This window comes from Heterocephalus glaber, unplaced genomic scaffold (genome assembly GCF_053883595.1).
Source record: "Heterocephalus glaber isolate CG9 unplaced genomic scaffold, H.glaber_assembly_v1.0 deba00001472, whole genome shotgun sequence".
Classification (NCBI taxonomy): domain Eukaryota; kingdom Metazoa; phylum Chordata; class Mammalia; order Rodentia; family Bathyergidae; genus Heterocephalus; species Heterocephalus glaber.
In genome coordinates this window covers 14,441,770-14,459,880 of record NW_028258315.1, presented here as the reverse complement: position 1 = coordinate 14,459,880, position 18,111 = coordinate 14,441,770, and the positions used below count along the sequence as shown (strand labels likewise).

Here is an 18,111-nt window from a genome sequence, read left to right as displayed (position 1 = left end):
TGCAGCTTACGGGACATTGCTGGTAAGGAAATTCTAACAGCCACTGAGGTCAGAATCAAGATTCTCATTTATATTTAGGACTCATATAAAAAAATACATGATACGACAGCCTTAACCAGAGTCAAGGCAACATGAAGAGACACTGGCCTGAGACCCACCCACACAGCTGCTCAAAACAAAGACAGTCACAAAACACTGTTCAGCAATACCAAGCCTATGAAGTGAGTTCTCAAGCGGTCACAAATCAGAAAGACTTATGGCACTGAAACAAACTACAACCTGTTTTCTCTGAAGTGAACTGAATGTAGCCAAGAAGGACCTGGAAGAACTACCTCTGGCTGCCACCTATGGCTGGGCCTGCAATCAGAAAAGCTGCCAGGGCCCAAAGTACACAGAGCACAAAAATCTAAAGGAATGGAGGAAAAGGGTAGAAAATAATTTCTACTGAATAAGAAACATTTCCATTTTACCAACCTCCTTAGTCACTGTATCTATTCTGATCTTTGAAATTCCTCTCGGGTCAACCTTGAGGTCCAGGAGCCAAGAGCCCCTATCTTCCTAAAGCATCCCTCACTGCTTGCTTCGTTCACATCTTTTGAATATGTCCTCCATGTCTCCACAGCTTCTGGTTTGTGTTCACATTTGAGCAGCACTTGAAGCTTTTCTCTACAGCAAATACTGTCAGGCCCCGCTGCCCTGGAAATCACCTGGTACCTTTAGAAATCCAGGCCCTCGCCCCACTCTGATGTCACAGGTCTGGGTGTGGCCTGTGCCCTGAGATTTGGATAAACTCAATTCGTGGTTCTAGAACCCAGCAGGAGGAACTCTGCACTCACAACCTTACTTAATCCAGCCTTCCACTGCATGAAAGTCATCTACATTACGGCAAGTCCATAAATTGAGCCTAGTACACATAAGTAGCTGGAATGGAATAGTGGAAGGAATGAGACTAATTAAAAACTAGTATCTAAATTCAAGTCAGTGTACTAGAAAAGACTTTCTTCCCATTAACACTAAACCTGATGATGGAAACACTCTGAAGAAGAAAACAGACAGTATTATAGTCACCCAAAAAGAAACAATATTTTAAGGATAGGTGGGTTATGACCAACTTTTAGAAACACTTACAAAAGCCCTGACCTTAAGGAAAACACTTTCCAATTTTAACATATACATGCCTGCACAAAGAAACACAGCAGGCACTCCCCAAGGGCCAAAATGCAATGTTGTCTAGTAATTACCATAAATAGAAAAGGGAGATGATCTACCCAAGTGACAACGCAGAGCTCAAGAAAAACCACCAGCAACAAAAACATCGTAAACAGAATTACGGGGCCGATAATAAACTGAGAAGCCAGTGGAATTGCTTCTCAGTGAGATGCAAGACAACACAGCAGTGGAAACAGTAAACAAGAGAAGAGGGTGTTCATGGGTGCATGGAGGGCTCCAAGGACACACTGGAGCCCATAAATTCTTTTGAATTTAAAAAATAACAGAATCCAAGGACACATCATCTTCTCCTGCACAAACAGCAAAGTTCCAAAAAATGCAACAATCTATGGTTTATGTGAAATAATTGAGAGCACATTTTCTTCTTACTACCCTGGGTACTGATTATTTTCCCTAAACCTGTTACCAAATTTCTCCAACAAGGGTTCTCCAATTTCTGAGAATTTTTAAAATATCAATAAAATTCAAGATTCTCCCTTACAAACAGTATGAGAGCTTCCAAATACCTTTCCAATACACAGGGAAGACATCTGGCCATAGATGCAATCCACAACCCTCAGTTCCCATTGTGGCAGCTGTCGGAAACTATGCCTTACAGGCTCTGATATGTCTTGAAATCATATTCATAATGAAGGCACAGTGAAAGAGAAACATTAAAAATAAGGATTCACATTTGCCTTGTGATCCTCACCAATCTATAAACTGTACTGTACTTCTGTAGAACAGTAGTTGTATTTTGAAAACTGAGCCTCACACTGCAAGATCTTATGCTAAAAATGCTTATGGTCGTACTTATTGAGCTTATTGTATTCTGAAAAGCCACCTAAGAGATTTTCATGAAATAATTTCCTGATGGAAAAATGCACAGCCCTGCCAGAACACAAAAGGATTCAACACTCATAGTTTTAGACAAGTGAGAGGCCTCTCTCCCTAAAGGTATCTTTCACTTGGCACTGATCCCCAGAAAAACTCAGAACCCGCATCGACAACTGAGAATCCCAAATGTGATGTTTCACTTTGGGGGTGGGTGTGCTATGTGGGGGTTGGAACCCAGGGCCTCAGGCATGGCAGGGCTGGTCCTTTACAGTGCCACAGAACTACACCCCAACGCACAAAGTGATGCTTCAACACCAGTAATCCTAACTATCCAATCAGGAAAATACATTTTACCTCTTACTTCTATTTTGTTCTCCATTTACATTAATGAAATATGCACATTAATAAAACTACAATGGCTTTCTTCCACAACTAAGCTTGTGTTTGACTTAAATGATAAAAAGAAAACATGCTTTCCCTTACATGTTAAACAGGATGTACTACCTGACAAATAGGAAATCAAAATGCGTATGGATGCTCATTAAAGATTCCATTAAAGTCAACAGATATATCCACTATGGTGACAAAAACTGAAAAACTGAGTATGGGTAAAGATGCAAGAGAAATGGGACCTTTCTCTACGATGAATGTGGAGAAGTGTGGGTTCATCTATTCCATTCTCTGCACCCCCACAAAGCATGTACACAAACGTTAATTGCAGCACATTAATCAGAGTGGAAAAAAAAAAAAAATAGGAGCAAGCTGACTGTTGACCAACTGAAGGGCCAAGCAAATCATGGTATGCCTATACAATAAAATATTCAGCCATAAAAAGGAATTTTTTTAAGAACAACACTGGATTAATCTTGAAAACACACTAGGGGAAAGAAACAGACACAAAGCTACACATTGCATGGTTCCATTAACAGAAAATGTCCACCCGAGGAAAATCCATGGGGACAGGACAGTGGCTGTCAAACGCTCGGATGCAGGCGGTGAGACGGAGCCACCACTAACAGGTATAGGGATTCATTTAGGGGGTGATGAAAACATTACGGGAAGGCATGCATAAAAGGCAATGAACTGCACACTGTAAAGTGGTTAAAAGTCATATTATGTAATACAGGGAAGGTTCATCAAAGTGTGTCTGGCACACTAAGTATTTCATTAGCATTATTATTAGCTGCATCAACAGCACATTTCTATCTACCCACTCTGTTAATGAGGGTCAAACGAGCACAGACAACACTTAGCCCTCAAAATATGCACTGGTTTTCTACTGCTGCTAACAAAGTACCACAAAATGAAATACCTCAAAGTACTCTCACAGTTCTGGATGAGACAAAATGCAAAAGTGGCCATAAGGCTAAAGTCCGGGGCTTGGAAGACTAGAATTTTTGGAAGCTTTGGGAGCAGAATCCAATTCGTTGCCCTCTGCAGTACCTAATGTTTGCCTGCAAGCCTTGACCTGTGGCCCCTCTTGTCCACCCTCAAAGAGCCTCGGTCCCACGTCTGGTTCTATTTCCAAGTCTCCTTTTTCTGCTGTATGCAATTCACCTACCTGTTTTCCAAGGATCCCTGTGATTACACCAGACACACCTGGATAGTCTCCTTAAATCAACCACTTCTTTAAAATCCAGTTCACCAGGTACAACAGGTTCCGGGTAGCTTGAGTCAGCTGTACCAAAGAGCTGTTATTCAGCCTCCCAGAAAGTATATGTTCCTCTTGTTACAGATGAGTAACAGAGTAAGGGAGCAGGTGGTGCAGGGAGCCTACACTTCCTTCCTGAGCTCAGAAAGGCACTTATAATGGGATGTGCTAACAACACAGAGGGGAAGGCTATCTAAAACCGGATGTTCCGGGAAAGTGAGTGGCAGGTGTCTTTAACCACTTGCCTTTATTATACTGAACATATACAGTCAGTTCTCCAAGTCTCCTGCTAATGAAGTATGTACTCCTATGTGGGTCAACAACAACTAGTGGCTCCAGATGATGCAAAACTACCATCTCTGTTATGTTTTCCTAGAAACAAAAAAAACAATGGAGTGCTTCCGCTGGAAAGACTGTTCTCTGTATTAAAATGGGGGGAGAAAAAAAAGAAAAAAATGGGGGGAGGAAGTCTTTTTTATGGTAGCAAAGTTTATCTGAAATAGTGAAAGTGTATAGAGTGAGGGAGAAATAGGCTCTGTGGAGCAGACTTGGGCTAAGGAAAAGAGCAAGATAAAAGTATACCCTGGAGGGCTCGGGGAGGCCTAGCTTGAGGAAAGCCAGGATAGTGAGCTCTTCTTGGCTTCTGTGCCCTTTTATGCTGTCTGTATCTCCAGGAAACCCATGAGAACTTCTACATCTGGGTCTGGGAGGCAGGCCTGGGATCCCACACCTCAGGCTGATGCCAGGTCTAGGCTATCTTACTGAAATCTTCTCCCAAGAAGTCCACATGCCAGGGTTTGAGAACTGCTCTGCCAAGTGTGTTCAGGTCACACCTACTTCCCTAGCCAGCTTTCCCAGGCCCTAATCTATCTCATTTTCCCCTGAGAGACACATATCCTCATAACTCTTTATGGGGTGCTAAGGAAGTGAACTGTCTTTTGAGTTGTTCAAGCTGGAAGGGACGCTACCTACCTACTGGGGATTATGTGCTCTCCAACTACCTTGGAGTAGGGTGGATCACTGGCAGGGTTGAAGAGAAAAAAAAAACCCATGAGAAAAGAGTTAATGATCATTAAGCTGCCTATTTGACAGCAGAAAGAAACATCACTATTAGCACAAATATGAGGAGATGAGATTTTCGCACTTTCGGTAGCAGCACTGGAATCTTATTTTTTGAAGAGAAATTTCAGGTCTTCCAGGGGTTCACAGGAGTAGCTTTCTCCATTTCGGTGATCATGTTCTTCAGACAGCTCAGACAAGTGGGTCTAGCTTTATTCTTCCCCATTCATCAAGAATACAGCATAGCAGTGAACCTTGCAAACTCTGTGTGGTGCTGAAGTCCAAGAGGTTTTCTACTGGCTCAGCTTGGGGCCTGCTGAAGTTTCTGGACACTTCATCAAGAGGGCCTGCTTCCTCTTCTCAACTCCAGACCTTTGAGGTCACCACTCCAGCACTTCAGCATATGGCACCTCTGTCATTTCACTTTAGAGTGAGTTCTTCTATGGCTACAACCACTCTTCACTGTGGTGGTCCATGAAGGAAAATGGGCAGGCGTGGGGTAGCTTCTAACCTGGGTTATGACCTTGGGGCGTAAATTCACAACCAATTTCAGGTCTGTGATATTATGTTAGGCACCCATCTCCCTCTAAATGTCCTGAAGGACTTTGCTATTGTTCTGCTTCCCCAATAAATAGTTACATAGCACTAAGAGGAGGATCATTCTGATGTGACTCACACCCCTAACTGATGGTCAGATTAACCATCAATGTATCAAATGGCAATAGATTTTTGGATAAAATTTTACTTTTTATTTTATTGTTCAAAAAGAGACCTCTGGATAGTAATGTCTATCTTTGCCCAAAGGGAGCAATTTTATTTTCAATCTCCAAAGTGCTCTTTCCAAAGCACTAAAGTAAAAATTTAAATAAAGAACATGTGAATAAAAGGCTTTCTCAGATAATAGGTATAATGATATGAGTCAAGATTTCTGCTGTAAGTGTACAAAAAATGGACAATAAATACAAGAAATGATACTCAATACCATTAGTCACCAGAAAAACAAAATCACAGTGAGGTACCATTTCATGTGCACTAAGATGACTAATAGCAGAAAGACAATGACCCAGGTATGGTGGCAAATACCTGGAATCCCACCACCAAGGAAGATGAGTTTGAGTCCTGCCTGAGCAACTTAGCAAGACCCTGTCTCAAATTTTAAAAAATAAAAACAGCTGAGAATGCAGGTCAGTGGTAGAGTGTAGAGTACCCCTGGGTTTGACACCCAGTACCACAAAAAACGAAAAAAACAGACAATAGTAAGTGTTGGCCAAGAACATGGAGAAACTAGAATCTTGTTTGGGAAATGTAAAATGGTATAGTGGCTTTGAAAAGCCATCTGGCAATTCCTCTAAAAGTTATATATGACCCCAGCAAATCCACTCCTATGCATAAACCCAATAGAAGCAAAAACACATGTCAACACAGAAAGTGAGGCACAAATATTCACAAAGCATTTTCTATAATGACCAAGACATGGAATCCTCTTGCTCAAAATACCTATCAGCCAATGCACAGATAAAATGTGACAGACTCATGCAAACCAAGAACACTGTTCAGCAATAAAAAGTGCTGACATATCTCAATAAAACTGCCTTTCACAACCAAAACACTTGTGTGCTGCATTCACTAACAAAACTTACTCTCCTTTTGAGTATTTAGAGAGTGATTTCAGACTTATGATTGAAAGGAGAAAAGTAAGTTGCAGGCTACCTTTCAACTGTGTGCCAGCTGGATCGATGCCACCCATTTTTTGTCCCCTACATGACAGCCGAGAGAAATGTTTAAGGCAAGCTGACAGCTTAGTGCTTAGGGCTAGAGGGGTTGGTCAGGGTTGAGGAAGGAGAGAGTCGGTTAGGACCTGCAGGCTTCCTCTGAAGCCCTGACCTGGACCTCCTATGCCCCTCACTGAGATCCCATCCAGCACATCTGTGAGGACAAACGTCACACGTGCCTCCCGCGCTGCTTAGAAATCTGTACCTGTGTCAAGAAAGAACTGTTTTATAAACCCACAATGGCAACACACTTGTTATTGAGAAATCCCTTGTAGATGGAAGACAATGTGACACTAATATTAGCTCCTAAACTGAGTCAGTTTCCTGTTAAAAATTCAATTTTTCTTGTTCAAATTAGTCTCTCAGAAATCTCAACTAAACATGACTGCTCAAGATTTATAGAAACCTCTAATATTTTGCTATAAATTAAGTATGTGTCAATGCCTTAATCTGAGGGCAAGACACAAGATTTCAGGGAGGAAGGGAGCAGGAAAGTAAGTGGGCAGCAAAGATTGTGGTTTATGGGAAGAAAGACTTGTGCACACCCCCTAGGAGGAGCTAGTGGTTGGGGCAGTGCATTCGTCCGGAGGAACACATTTTGGACAAACTCACATTCTCAGTTTCACAACAGCAAGTTTCCTTTAAAAAATGGACCCCCCCCCTCTCTTCCTACTCTCTGGGTAGGGTGGCACATGCCGGAAATCCCCGCATTCTGGGAGGCTGAGGCAAGAGGATGGCAAATTCAAGCCTAGCCCGGGGACCTTAGTCAGATCTGGTCACAAAATGAGTTGGGATGCAGCTCAGTGCAGAGGCCCCAGCACCACAAGTAAGTAAACACACAAATCCAATTCTTTGTGCTTGTTATCAAGCAAGCCAAGACTAGCAGCTGTGCTCTAAAAATATTTGTAACTTTTGTCATGGCTCTGATTAGCATGGTGATTCCTCACTATGCCCAGAGCAGTTCTGCCCAGGCCGTGCGTCCCCATTTGTCCTGTGCATCCACACAGTATAGGACACCCACCTGTCGGTCACTAAGGGGCATTAATTATCACGTCAACTGCCAGGGTGTGGCAGTGCTAGTGTTCTCAGAGCCCTAATTTTACTTAGTGGTCCCAACATGTAAGACTGGTGGTTTTACTACAGTTTATTGTTGTAACTGTTCTGCTTTATTACTACTCTTCTCTTATTGTGCCTAATTTATTAATTTAATGGGAGGGGGAGACAGGATTTCATTACAAAGCCCAGGATGGCCTCAAACTTACGGCAATACCACTGCCTCAGCCTCCCAAGTACTGAGATTACAGGAATGCAGCACCACACCAGGCTCTGAACCTACCTTGTAATTAAACTCTACCCTAAGTATATACATACAAGAAAAACATGACATATACTGAGTTTAGTATTGTCTGTGGCTTTGGGCACCCATGGCGGGCTGTGGAAAAGATCCCCTGTGAATGGTAGGCCGGGAGGGCTGATGCAGTTTAAAGAGAAAATCTCCTTGATGTGATCAAACAAACGGCAATGGGAAGTGTCTGGAAGAAGGAGCACAGAGAGTGACTCAGGCTATCCCCTTCCCTGCCAAGTGAAGCAACCACAGATGCCAAAACATCCAATTTATAATACTGCACAAAAGCACACACATCAGCGGACCACACAGCACGTCTTCAGAAGCCTATGATAATGTCCCAGCTGAACCTATTAAGGGGGGGGGGCAAATTAAACAAATGATGAATAGGCTTGGGCCCCAAAAATCACTATGAATCACAGACAGCAGTACACCAGGCTTGTGTGATATAAATGGCCCTATTTCTAGCAAGGGACTAGGACCCATCTCACAGAGCCAGCGAAATGCAGGGACACCGCCAGTTCCTTCTGCAGGAGGGTGGGATTCCAGAGGAGGATGAGATGGGCTGGCCAGGACGCCCCAGAGAAGAACGGGGAGGAGTGTGCCACCTGAGTGTGCTGGAGCAGATCTGGAGCGCCTGGCCCAAGTCCTCCCATCTTTTCCCCTAATGACTCAAAAACACCTTTCGATATCTTCTCTGCCGTAGAAAATGACTGGTTTTGCTTCAGCGAAGTTTTCCTCTGAGTCTTTATGTGAGTATTCCTGAGAGTACACTCAGTATCCTCTTCCTGTTTGGCCTCCTACTGAACTGTGAACTCATGCTGAAGTGAGCTCTATTTTCCTCATCACCGATGAGAACAGAAAATACTCAAATTCTGCTTAGAAACAAAGAGGGACGCATGGCAGTGAAGGCTGGAATGAGCTGCTGGTCCCGTCTCACTGATGAGCACTGCAGCGGTATCCTTTCCTGCTCCTGCAGCATTTCCTCAGGAGCTCCTGCAGTGGTGGGCCAAAGCCATCCATGGCTTTCGCCAAGACTGCAATTACCAAGCTGCCAGTGCCAAAACCCAGTCCCACTTCTAAAACAGTGGTCTTTAATTTATACTTTAATTTATACAGACCTCCAGACTGAACCACCCCAGAAACAGAAATGGGAATTTTCCAACCTGGAAATAGTTTTACTGAAAATGCTCAACACATTCTTTTTGACTAACCCAGTTCGGCCAACTTCCCTCACACACGTCTAAATTAGGACACAGATCATGCTTGTGGTAGAGAATGCAGATACTAAAATTTTACCTGCCTCACAAAATTCCATCCTCAGATGGAACATTTTTGCGTAGCATTTTCCATCACCAAAAGAAAGTCACTACCTCGTATTAGGCAGTAACAACTAAAATTGCAAGTTTGTGCCCCAGGACTGACCTGCCACATTCTCCCTCAGGAGAGGGACAACCTCACAAATGGGATCCACATTTTAAAAAACGAAAAGAAAGAAAGAAAAGTGATAAGCAGTACAATGTAAGCCTCAAGGTCAAAGGAGGAAAGCAGACAGCAATATGAATTTAAGAATCTTGCTGAAAATGTTTTCCATCGCTAATGCACACAGCATTCACTGTGTCCTGGGGACCTGAGTATTAAACTTTAACTTCTACTCTGCATTTGACCTTTTTATACTTAAGAGCATTTCTGTCCTTTTAAGTAAAAGGGAAGAGAAAATCCCCAACTTTTAGAACAAAATTTTAAAAGAATTAAAATTTTAAACTATTTTCTATAAATTTATTAAATGTTTGAACAAGTCCACAGAAGTTTCTAAAACCCATTTTAGGAAATACTGATTAGGCCCCACCCCAAAAAGATGACCTACTACAATGAAAATTCAGAGAAAACAAAGTAATGATTGTAGGAAAAATCAATCTAACTCTCTTTTCCTATAAAGGGGGCTTTTAGAGCCATCATCATCAATATGCATGACGGGAGAGAAGAGAGGGGGAGAGAGGCAGACAGAGACAGGCACACTGAGACAGACAGACACTGAGACAGAGACAGAGACTGCTTAACTGCTGAACATGGCCTCCTTTTATTATCTCCCTTTTTTTATATGCTCCAAAATAAAAGATATCCAGAAATCTAAAATCCATCATGAAAGGAAACATTCTCACAAATGCTACCAGGCCCCTACGTAACTCTGAAAAGCACAACGGATTTGAAGGCAGAAAAGGTAAAAAGGTGTAGCTGAATTCTTGCTTGCCTAACACAAAACAGTCACTTCTCAAGAAGCCTGCCTGTACTCTCTCTTCCCTCCAACCCCACCACACACACATTTAACATCCTGCTTTACATCATTATTTCCTACTTACCTTTAATAGGTTTGAGACAGCGTTTCACTGGCTACAGGGGTCCTTTCTTTGCCCCATATCATCATTCTTTACATAAGTTATAGCTGAATTCTCAAATCCAATGTTTAAATATAGCACACCTCTTAAATGTTTGGTTACATAACCTGTGTTCCCAGGTACTTAACCACCTATTCTCTCAGCAAAGACATTCGAATATTGCTTTAAGAAAGCGCCCTGTTCAGCTGTTTTTTCTGATTTAAAAATAATTCTGTGACCTCAACAGAGATCAATGTGCTCACTATCCCCTTGTGAATATAGGCACCCACTGAGGAGTGTTCTGGGAAAAGTAAGGTTCATGGAGACAGTCAGGCAAGTTTCCTGAAATCCTGGCTCCACATCCCTTCTCCCAAAGAAAGGAGGTTTGGTATACAGGGGCATCAAGCCAATGCAGAAAAGCAGGAAGGAAGGAGGGGAAAAGCCACACGAAAGCCAACTAATCTGCCTTACAGACCAGAGAACCGTCAGCATAGTAATTAAAACCAGAATCTGAGAAAGCCAAGCAAACTTAAAAGAGGTGCAAACATTCATAACAAGAGGAGGAGACTCATGGATTTAATTACTTCCACTATACATGAAAATTAAGAATAAATGGTGGAAAACCACAAGACAGCAGACAGTAAAGAAAAAAGTTAAATACTGATTGCCACTACTGTTAATGACAGGAATTTCTAACACCTGCTATAAGCTACTGTGTAATAAAAAATGAAGTTCTCTCCTAGTGAATAGATGAATACATTAATGGAAGCCGGGTTCTTTGGGAACCACATTTAAACTACTTTATGCCACCAAAGAAACATTCGCCAAGTAGATGGTTCAATGCACATGTAACAGGATGAAAGAGTCTGAATCCCTTTCAAAGTTTCCAATCGCCTTCTGACAACAATACCAGAGACTGTTTACCACCAGGCAGGAAATTCACTTAATAATTATTCGTTATTTCAAATGCTATCACCTGAACAACAACAAAACAATGAGCATTTTTCTGAATATATTTTGCATGCGTCACCCCAAGTGCTCATAACACCCCAAGAAAGAAAGGCTAACTTGCCCTAGGTTGCAAAGTTAAGCGGCAGGGCAGACATTCAAGCCAGGCGGCTCCCTTCCAAACCCTAGGTTCTCAACCTAGTCAGTGTGAGCCTTCCATCTACCCATGGCTGAGTTAAAACCATAACCTTACCCATGTAACTAAGAAAACACAAAGAAATGGATTACTCTTCAGAAAACTTCCAACCCAGGGGAATAATGTCTAAACTTGTATTTTAAGGAAAAGAAATTTGTAAAAGCTAGAAAACTTATAAAATGAACATGCGGTCTTAATTTCATCCCTAACAATGCAACGGTAATAAGGTGGCAGCTATGTTATAAATTGAGTTTTGGCTGAAAATTCCCCCCAAGGTGTTGAACAACTTTCCCACGCACTGCACTGTCTAATTCCTACGGAAAGCCCTTTCTCAATTACACAGGCAATAGACAAGAATAAAATAACTACAACAAGATCAATAGGTGGTATCCTAGACTTGCATATTTTAAGTTCAAAGACAAACCAATCAACAAAGGTTCTCAAATCAGGGTCTAGCTTCAGTCATAACAGCAATATGTACAACCAGAGTGTATCTACTTAATTTTTTCTGCAGCAAAGTGGGCAAGCAGAGGTGGTAAATTTATAGTCTCACAAGGTATTCAGGTATACATCCCTAGTTAAAAATATTAAATCATACTGCATTTCTAAATCTGTACTGGTAACTGGTTAAAAGGCCTCAAACGAAACTTGCCTACACATATGGATAAGATATACTACTATAAAGCTTAGAGAAAGAACCTATAGTAGAAACCTGGGAGAACATCCCAGGGAAGCAAGCAGTAGGCAAATCTGCCAAGTATCATCCCTGAATGTGGAAAACAGCTGCAACATCAAAAAAGCAAATTACAGAGAAAATTCACATTTGACGCACATTATATGATTTTTGCAACAACAGCAAATTTGCTTCTCTAATTAAATTAAGGCTCTGGCAAAAAATTAAAATCCTCAAATATTCATCAGAAAGATGGAAGGGAGTAATTCAAAATACCATGTAGAGATCCAAGTCTTCTAAACTGTACTGAATATTAATAGCATTTTACAGGCACTCTCAATAAAGTCAATATTAATTTCAATATATCAGTTGAGGTCTACAACACTGCATGAATTTGAGGTTAAAAGCATTACTGTATTACAGAAAGCTTTGAAGGAAAGATAGTCAACCTGGCATTAAAATTTTTCCAGAGAAAATCTATAAGAATAGGCAAAGCCAGGCCAGGGATTTAGCTCAGTGGTTCCACCGCCTGCCTCGAAAGCGCAAGGTCCCAAGTTCAATCCCCAGCACCAAAAAAAACCCCAAAACAATAAAGCCTATAAAACAAAAAAGTAGGCAACTTTAAAAAAAGAAAGAATACGCAAAGCTATATGCTACCTAGGAAGTTATCCAAACAACTCCAATCCACACCAAATAATGTATATATCCAAGGGAAGAAACGGCCATGGATTACTTATTTGGAAAATAAGAGCAACTGAGGCCTAAATTAGGGAATCTGCAGTGATTTCATAACCTCACTACCACAACTAACCTCACCACCTTAACTAACAACCATGAATTGTAGCCTGGTGTGGTAGCACAAGCCTGTAATCCCAGCACTTGGGAGGCTGAGCCAGGAGGATCGTTGAGAGTTCAAGGGCAGTCTGGGCTACACAGTCTGAGTTCAGAGTCTACTACATAGTGAGACCCTGTCTCAAAAGAAAAAAAAAGAATTGTACACTGTGGATAGATAGACTGACGGAAATACAGCCTCTCAGTGGAAGTGAACGTATGTGACATATCTCAGCAGAGCTTTTTTTAAACCAGTGAATGTTACTACCTCACTCAAGCATCAGTCACTGACTAAAATTAACGGAGAATTACTTCGTATCTTTCTCTTACATTTACTTTCCAGCACTGTTGGGCTGCGGGTGTAGCTCAGTGGCATCGTGCCTGCCTGGCAAGCACAAGGGCCTGAGTTCGGCTCCCGGTACCTGCCCCCCTCAAAATCCAGCACCATTCTAAGGACTGACGGACCACTACTATGAAAGTGACTTTCACCACCACCACTGGAAATGATAAAATCACAACTCACTCCCTTAAAGCACAAGCAAACTTTGCACTGACTGCCTGGGGGCACTGAAAGGGTGGCTCACTAGATCCACCCCACAGGAATCACAGTGTGGAGCTCAAAACTCCGCAGCTATTTTGCAAAGAAAAGGTGCTCCCAGGTAAATCTTAAGAGTAAATCTTAAATCTTAAGAACAAATCTCTTATGAAACAAGTTGAAGGCACTGAAGCTATTCTCCAATTATTAATTGCTTTGTTTTTAATCTAACAATTCACCACTGGCTTTTCCTTGTCTGGCTGGCTTATGGTCTTGTGATCACAATGCCAAGATCAATGCACATTAGTCTCAACAGTCTGATCTTACCCAGATCCTGCTTCTGTCAAAGATAACTGAAGAGCAACATTAACTCAAAGAACATCTGCTAAATGTTGGAGGGCACAGTGACAGGCTAGCAGGCTTCCCCTCCTCCCCTCAATGGAGCCATCTGTACCCCAAGCCTCTTTGATGTACAATAATGTAATCTGATACCAAGAGGCTATTTTCAATGTACATCCAACTCTTTATTGTATCCTCGATCCAGTTTGAGGACTTTTTAACATGACAATCACCACCTCTGAATTCCACCAGTAATAACAAAGCCCACCAAAACTGTAGGACCCACTGGGTTACATGTGAAGAGAACTTAATGACACCCTTCCTTAGAACTGCAGTGGAAAGATCCCAGAAATCACAGAAGCAAGCTTAACATAGAACACTTGTGTCAACTCCTAAACTACGAGTGCAAGAATGAAGCACAGCACAGTACTATCACTGCTGTATTGCGAGGGATGCAGATAAAGCATCCTAAATCAAGGGACCTCTGGTATAGTCATGTGCATGCAGCTTCGTCTTTCTACACTACCCTAGAGTGTGCGTGCACAAACCTACAAGGCAATTCCCAATAACACAGCATAACCCTGTGGGACCACCATCATGTACACAGTCTGTCCTTGGCTGTACTACTACTGTATGATTATCATACTACTAGAAAGGTCTAAATAGGCAAATTAGAATGCAAAATAAATATGGGGGTGGAAAAGGTCAAGACATTGTTCATTTCTTAGTAGCAGAAGCAGCTAATCAAATAATCTTACTAAAAACACAGCAGGGCTAGGGGTGTAGCTCAGTTGTGGACCACAAGCCTAGCATGTGGATGGCACTGGCTTCTCTCACCAACCACTAAGAGGGCAAACACTAACCAGCCCTGTAATTGCAATTAACTAGAACTAACAGGACACTTGGTGAATTTTAAAGTAATATACAAATTAAAGCTCATCAAGAAGATCATTAGGAAAGAAAGTGTATACTTTGACCAATGCATTCCTTTTCTCTGTAAGAATCTTAAATACAAAGATGCACTAAGGTTAGGGGTTTCAGCAGCTACTTGTAATAGGGGATAATCAGAGCAAGCTCCGTGACACCCCAACCATAAGCGTTGACAGCAGACAACACAGCACAGTGACTGAACTGGACAAACCAGTGGGTGACAGACCCCAAGTAGACCTCTGCTCTGTCCCAGTCCTACAACAGATGACCCAATGCATGGCACACGTAAATGTTCAGCACAGAGCTACCATTGCCCCCAAGAGTCTCAATGCTTTAATTCAGCTATACTGCAGAAGAACATGCACCTAGTTACAAAGAATGGCTTAGGTAAGTATTTTAAAGCAAGACTGAGAAAAACAGTACATGCAGTATCTTTGGGACTTTGATAAAATTCTTTTCTTTTGCTTCCTTTTTTGGTATTTCACCCTGCTATTTGAAAAAAAACTGATAATACAAAATATTCATTATTGCTACAAATGCTGTTTCTCCTTAAGCAGAATCTCTAAATATTCAAAGATGAATCCAAATTACTCTTCAAAGTCAACCATAAAATTGGGTGTCAAACTGCACCAAATTATACTCTTCTTTTCTGCTGTCTGAGCCTTTCTTTCTCAGCACTGTACATTCTTCCATAATACTTAACTTCATTTGTTTAAACATTTATTGAGTATTGATTGATACAGGTACTACATGGCCCTGCCCGAGCCAGAGCACTGCTCCAACTCACCCCTTTCTTCACTCTCATTGCTCATTTCCATTTACTAGAGAATAAATCCTTTAATTGGCATCCCTTCCATAAGGAAGAAACCGTGTATGTTCACACAAGCTTTTCTGATGATCAAACCCAAAGTCTGGGCAAAGAAGTGTGCCCAGTCTTGCTGCAGGACTGCTGAATACTGTAAGGAGGCTGGCCCAACAGGTGACAGGCAAGGTTTCTGACCTGGAGGGAGGGGTCTGCCCTAGCGACTGTCTGCTCCCTTACCTGCTGCAGAGAAGCTGAAAGCCCTTTGCCTGCTACTGCTAAGTAAAATCCTACCTATGCATTCAGCTTCTTTAATTTCCCAGTCAAAATGTGCAAAGAGTGGAAAAGAACACGCAGGAGGAAGGAACGATCGTGCCAACAGGTACCTGCAGCAAAGAGAAGACATGGGGCATGGAGGAGCGCTGCTATTTCTGCATGAGTGTTTTATACTTTTCCATCAAACGGAAATATCTTAAAACTGCACAAAAGACACCAGCAAAAACTTTTACATAACAGTGAAAATAACGCTTTTCTAACATCACAAGGGCAGGAAGGAGAGCGTGGGTAGAGAAGAAAAAAAGACTTCCTTTTGAAAACAGTCTCCTTTGTTTTGCCTTTTTTTAAAAGGGGTAAATGTCACTGGACATATGAAGTAAATGATATTTATACACACACATACATATATACACACAGTTTCCTGCCTCCAAGTGGTCAGGATTTTGATTATTAACTCTGCAGAGACAGCTGTGCCTCCATACACTGGTTGGCAACAAACTCACAAGAGTTCAAGATTCAAGACTAGGTACAGTGACCATCTTACACTTAACACACAGGCGCGCACTGCCCACCAAGTAGCAAACAAGATATATTTCTAACCTGCAAGGGGCCACGGCAGAGTGGTTTTTTAAAAGTGGGGGAGGGGGAGTTGTGTTGTCACTGTATGGGTTTTTCCAATATCCACACATGAAAAAAGGAATAGACTTTTTAATCCTGGGGTTGGCATATCTACTCCGGGAATCAAAACTACCCCTTTTTTCACCAGCACAAGTCTGACCGCCCCTACCAGGTCACGTAACAGGTAAAACACACACAGCTAATGAAAAACAAAAGTATTCTTCATATCACATAAGTCACAGATTCAAAATTAGCCTCAGAGACCCAGCTGACAGTTTTACCTGCTTTGTAGCCTTCCTATCAGCCTTCTCCATTTGTAAAAGTAAATACAACTACCTAAGTAATGGAGATGGCACACCCAAAGGAGCAAGGACTTGCCTGGTAGAAATTAATTAGTCCTTATTCCCTAAGAATTTTATAGCTATGGCAAAAAAATTCATAGCATCTGTAGTACAGAGCAGATAACCCCAGAAACCAGAATACATACTAGAGGGGTGATTATATGCAACAGAAAATGATTTCTTTTTCTTCACATAACTAAGGAACCATTCAAAATAATGAAAAGAGGTTAACTTTTGTCTGGTAAAAGACATTTGCTAATGAAGTTCTCCAATCCTGGCTGCACATTAGAAATGACCAAACATGTAAGAAATACATAATCCTGGGTACGTGTTAAAACGTGCAACTATATGCCCCAAAATTTTACTTTGGTTTTTTTTAAAACCGTAATCCTGAATTTTACCAGCAAATCATTGCTGACTTAGAACACTGGAGGGTATGTTTTTGACAAACTCCAGAGACTGGTTTTCAACATGAGGAAATCAGCACAACATTCTTTCCTTGGCCAAAATGGCTTCCTAACAAACGCCTCATTATCTGTCATCATATACAAGTATTTACAAAGTTGTTTTACATGTACATCTACAATGTGTACTATATAGTCTAACTAAAAGGTAGCGAGTATTTTTAGTTTGACAAAAGTAGTTCACTCTTAAATTTCAAAAGCAAGAGTCCATAATTTCAGATTCCTGTTTTTAAGATAAACAGTAACAAGCTTGGATATAGCCAATTATTTCTCAAACACAGATAGCTTAAAACAAACAAAGAATTTGGAGTTGATGTACTTCCTACCACAACCACCTCCAGGGGGCAATCTGTCTGCCAGGCTCCTAGTTTTCAGCTTCGGTGATGGGAGGCCCAGCTACCTGGATTGTGGGACAGCCACACGTACCAAAGGGAAGAGGACATACAGGACCAGAGATGAAGGCAGCAAAGATGAACAGCTGAGGTAAGAGAAGAGGGCACAGTTATCAGCACAGCCCTGCAGGATAGGCACCAGACACCAGCTAAGCAGAGACAGAAGAACTGCAGAAGGACAGGGGACAGACTTGGGGCAAAGAAATATGGTGTCCGAGACACAAAGGAAGAGGACAAAACTTCTGAAGAAAAGTCAAACGTGTCAAATGCCAAGCTGTAAACATCTGCCACAGCAAAATGAGCCTGACATTTCTAAAAGTCATTTTTAAAATGAGGGGTGTGGACAGATTAGAAACCCCAGAGCTCCCCTCCAGTTCTACCAATCTAAGGTGAACTGGCTTTCAATTACTTTTTTTTAGTACCAGGGATCGAACTCAGGACCTTGCACTTGTGAGGCAAGTGGTGGCACCACTGCGCTAAATCCCCGGCCCTCAATTACCTTTTGTAACATCAAGAGA

The 18,111-nt window shown here is 41.7% G+C and overlaps 1 protein-coding gene across 3 annotated transcripts in view; it reads right to left on the bottom strand.

Moving 5' to 3' along the window:
- Jarid2 (jumonji and AT-rich interaction domain containing 2) overlaps positions 1-18,111 on the bottom strand; it is a 253,956-nt gene that overhangs the window by 155,912 nt on the left and 79,933 nt on the right. The window contains exon 1 of one of the 3 annotated variants that reach the window (XM_087181181.1): positions 475-9,623. The exons of the other annotated variants lie outside the window; for them this stretch is intronic. The gene's annotated coding sequence lies outside the window, so the exon portion shown is untranslated. Of the gene's footprint in view, positions 1-474; positions 9,624-18,111 lie in introns of those variants that run through there. 3 annotated transcript variants of the gene reach the window in all.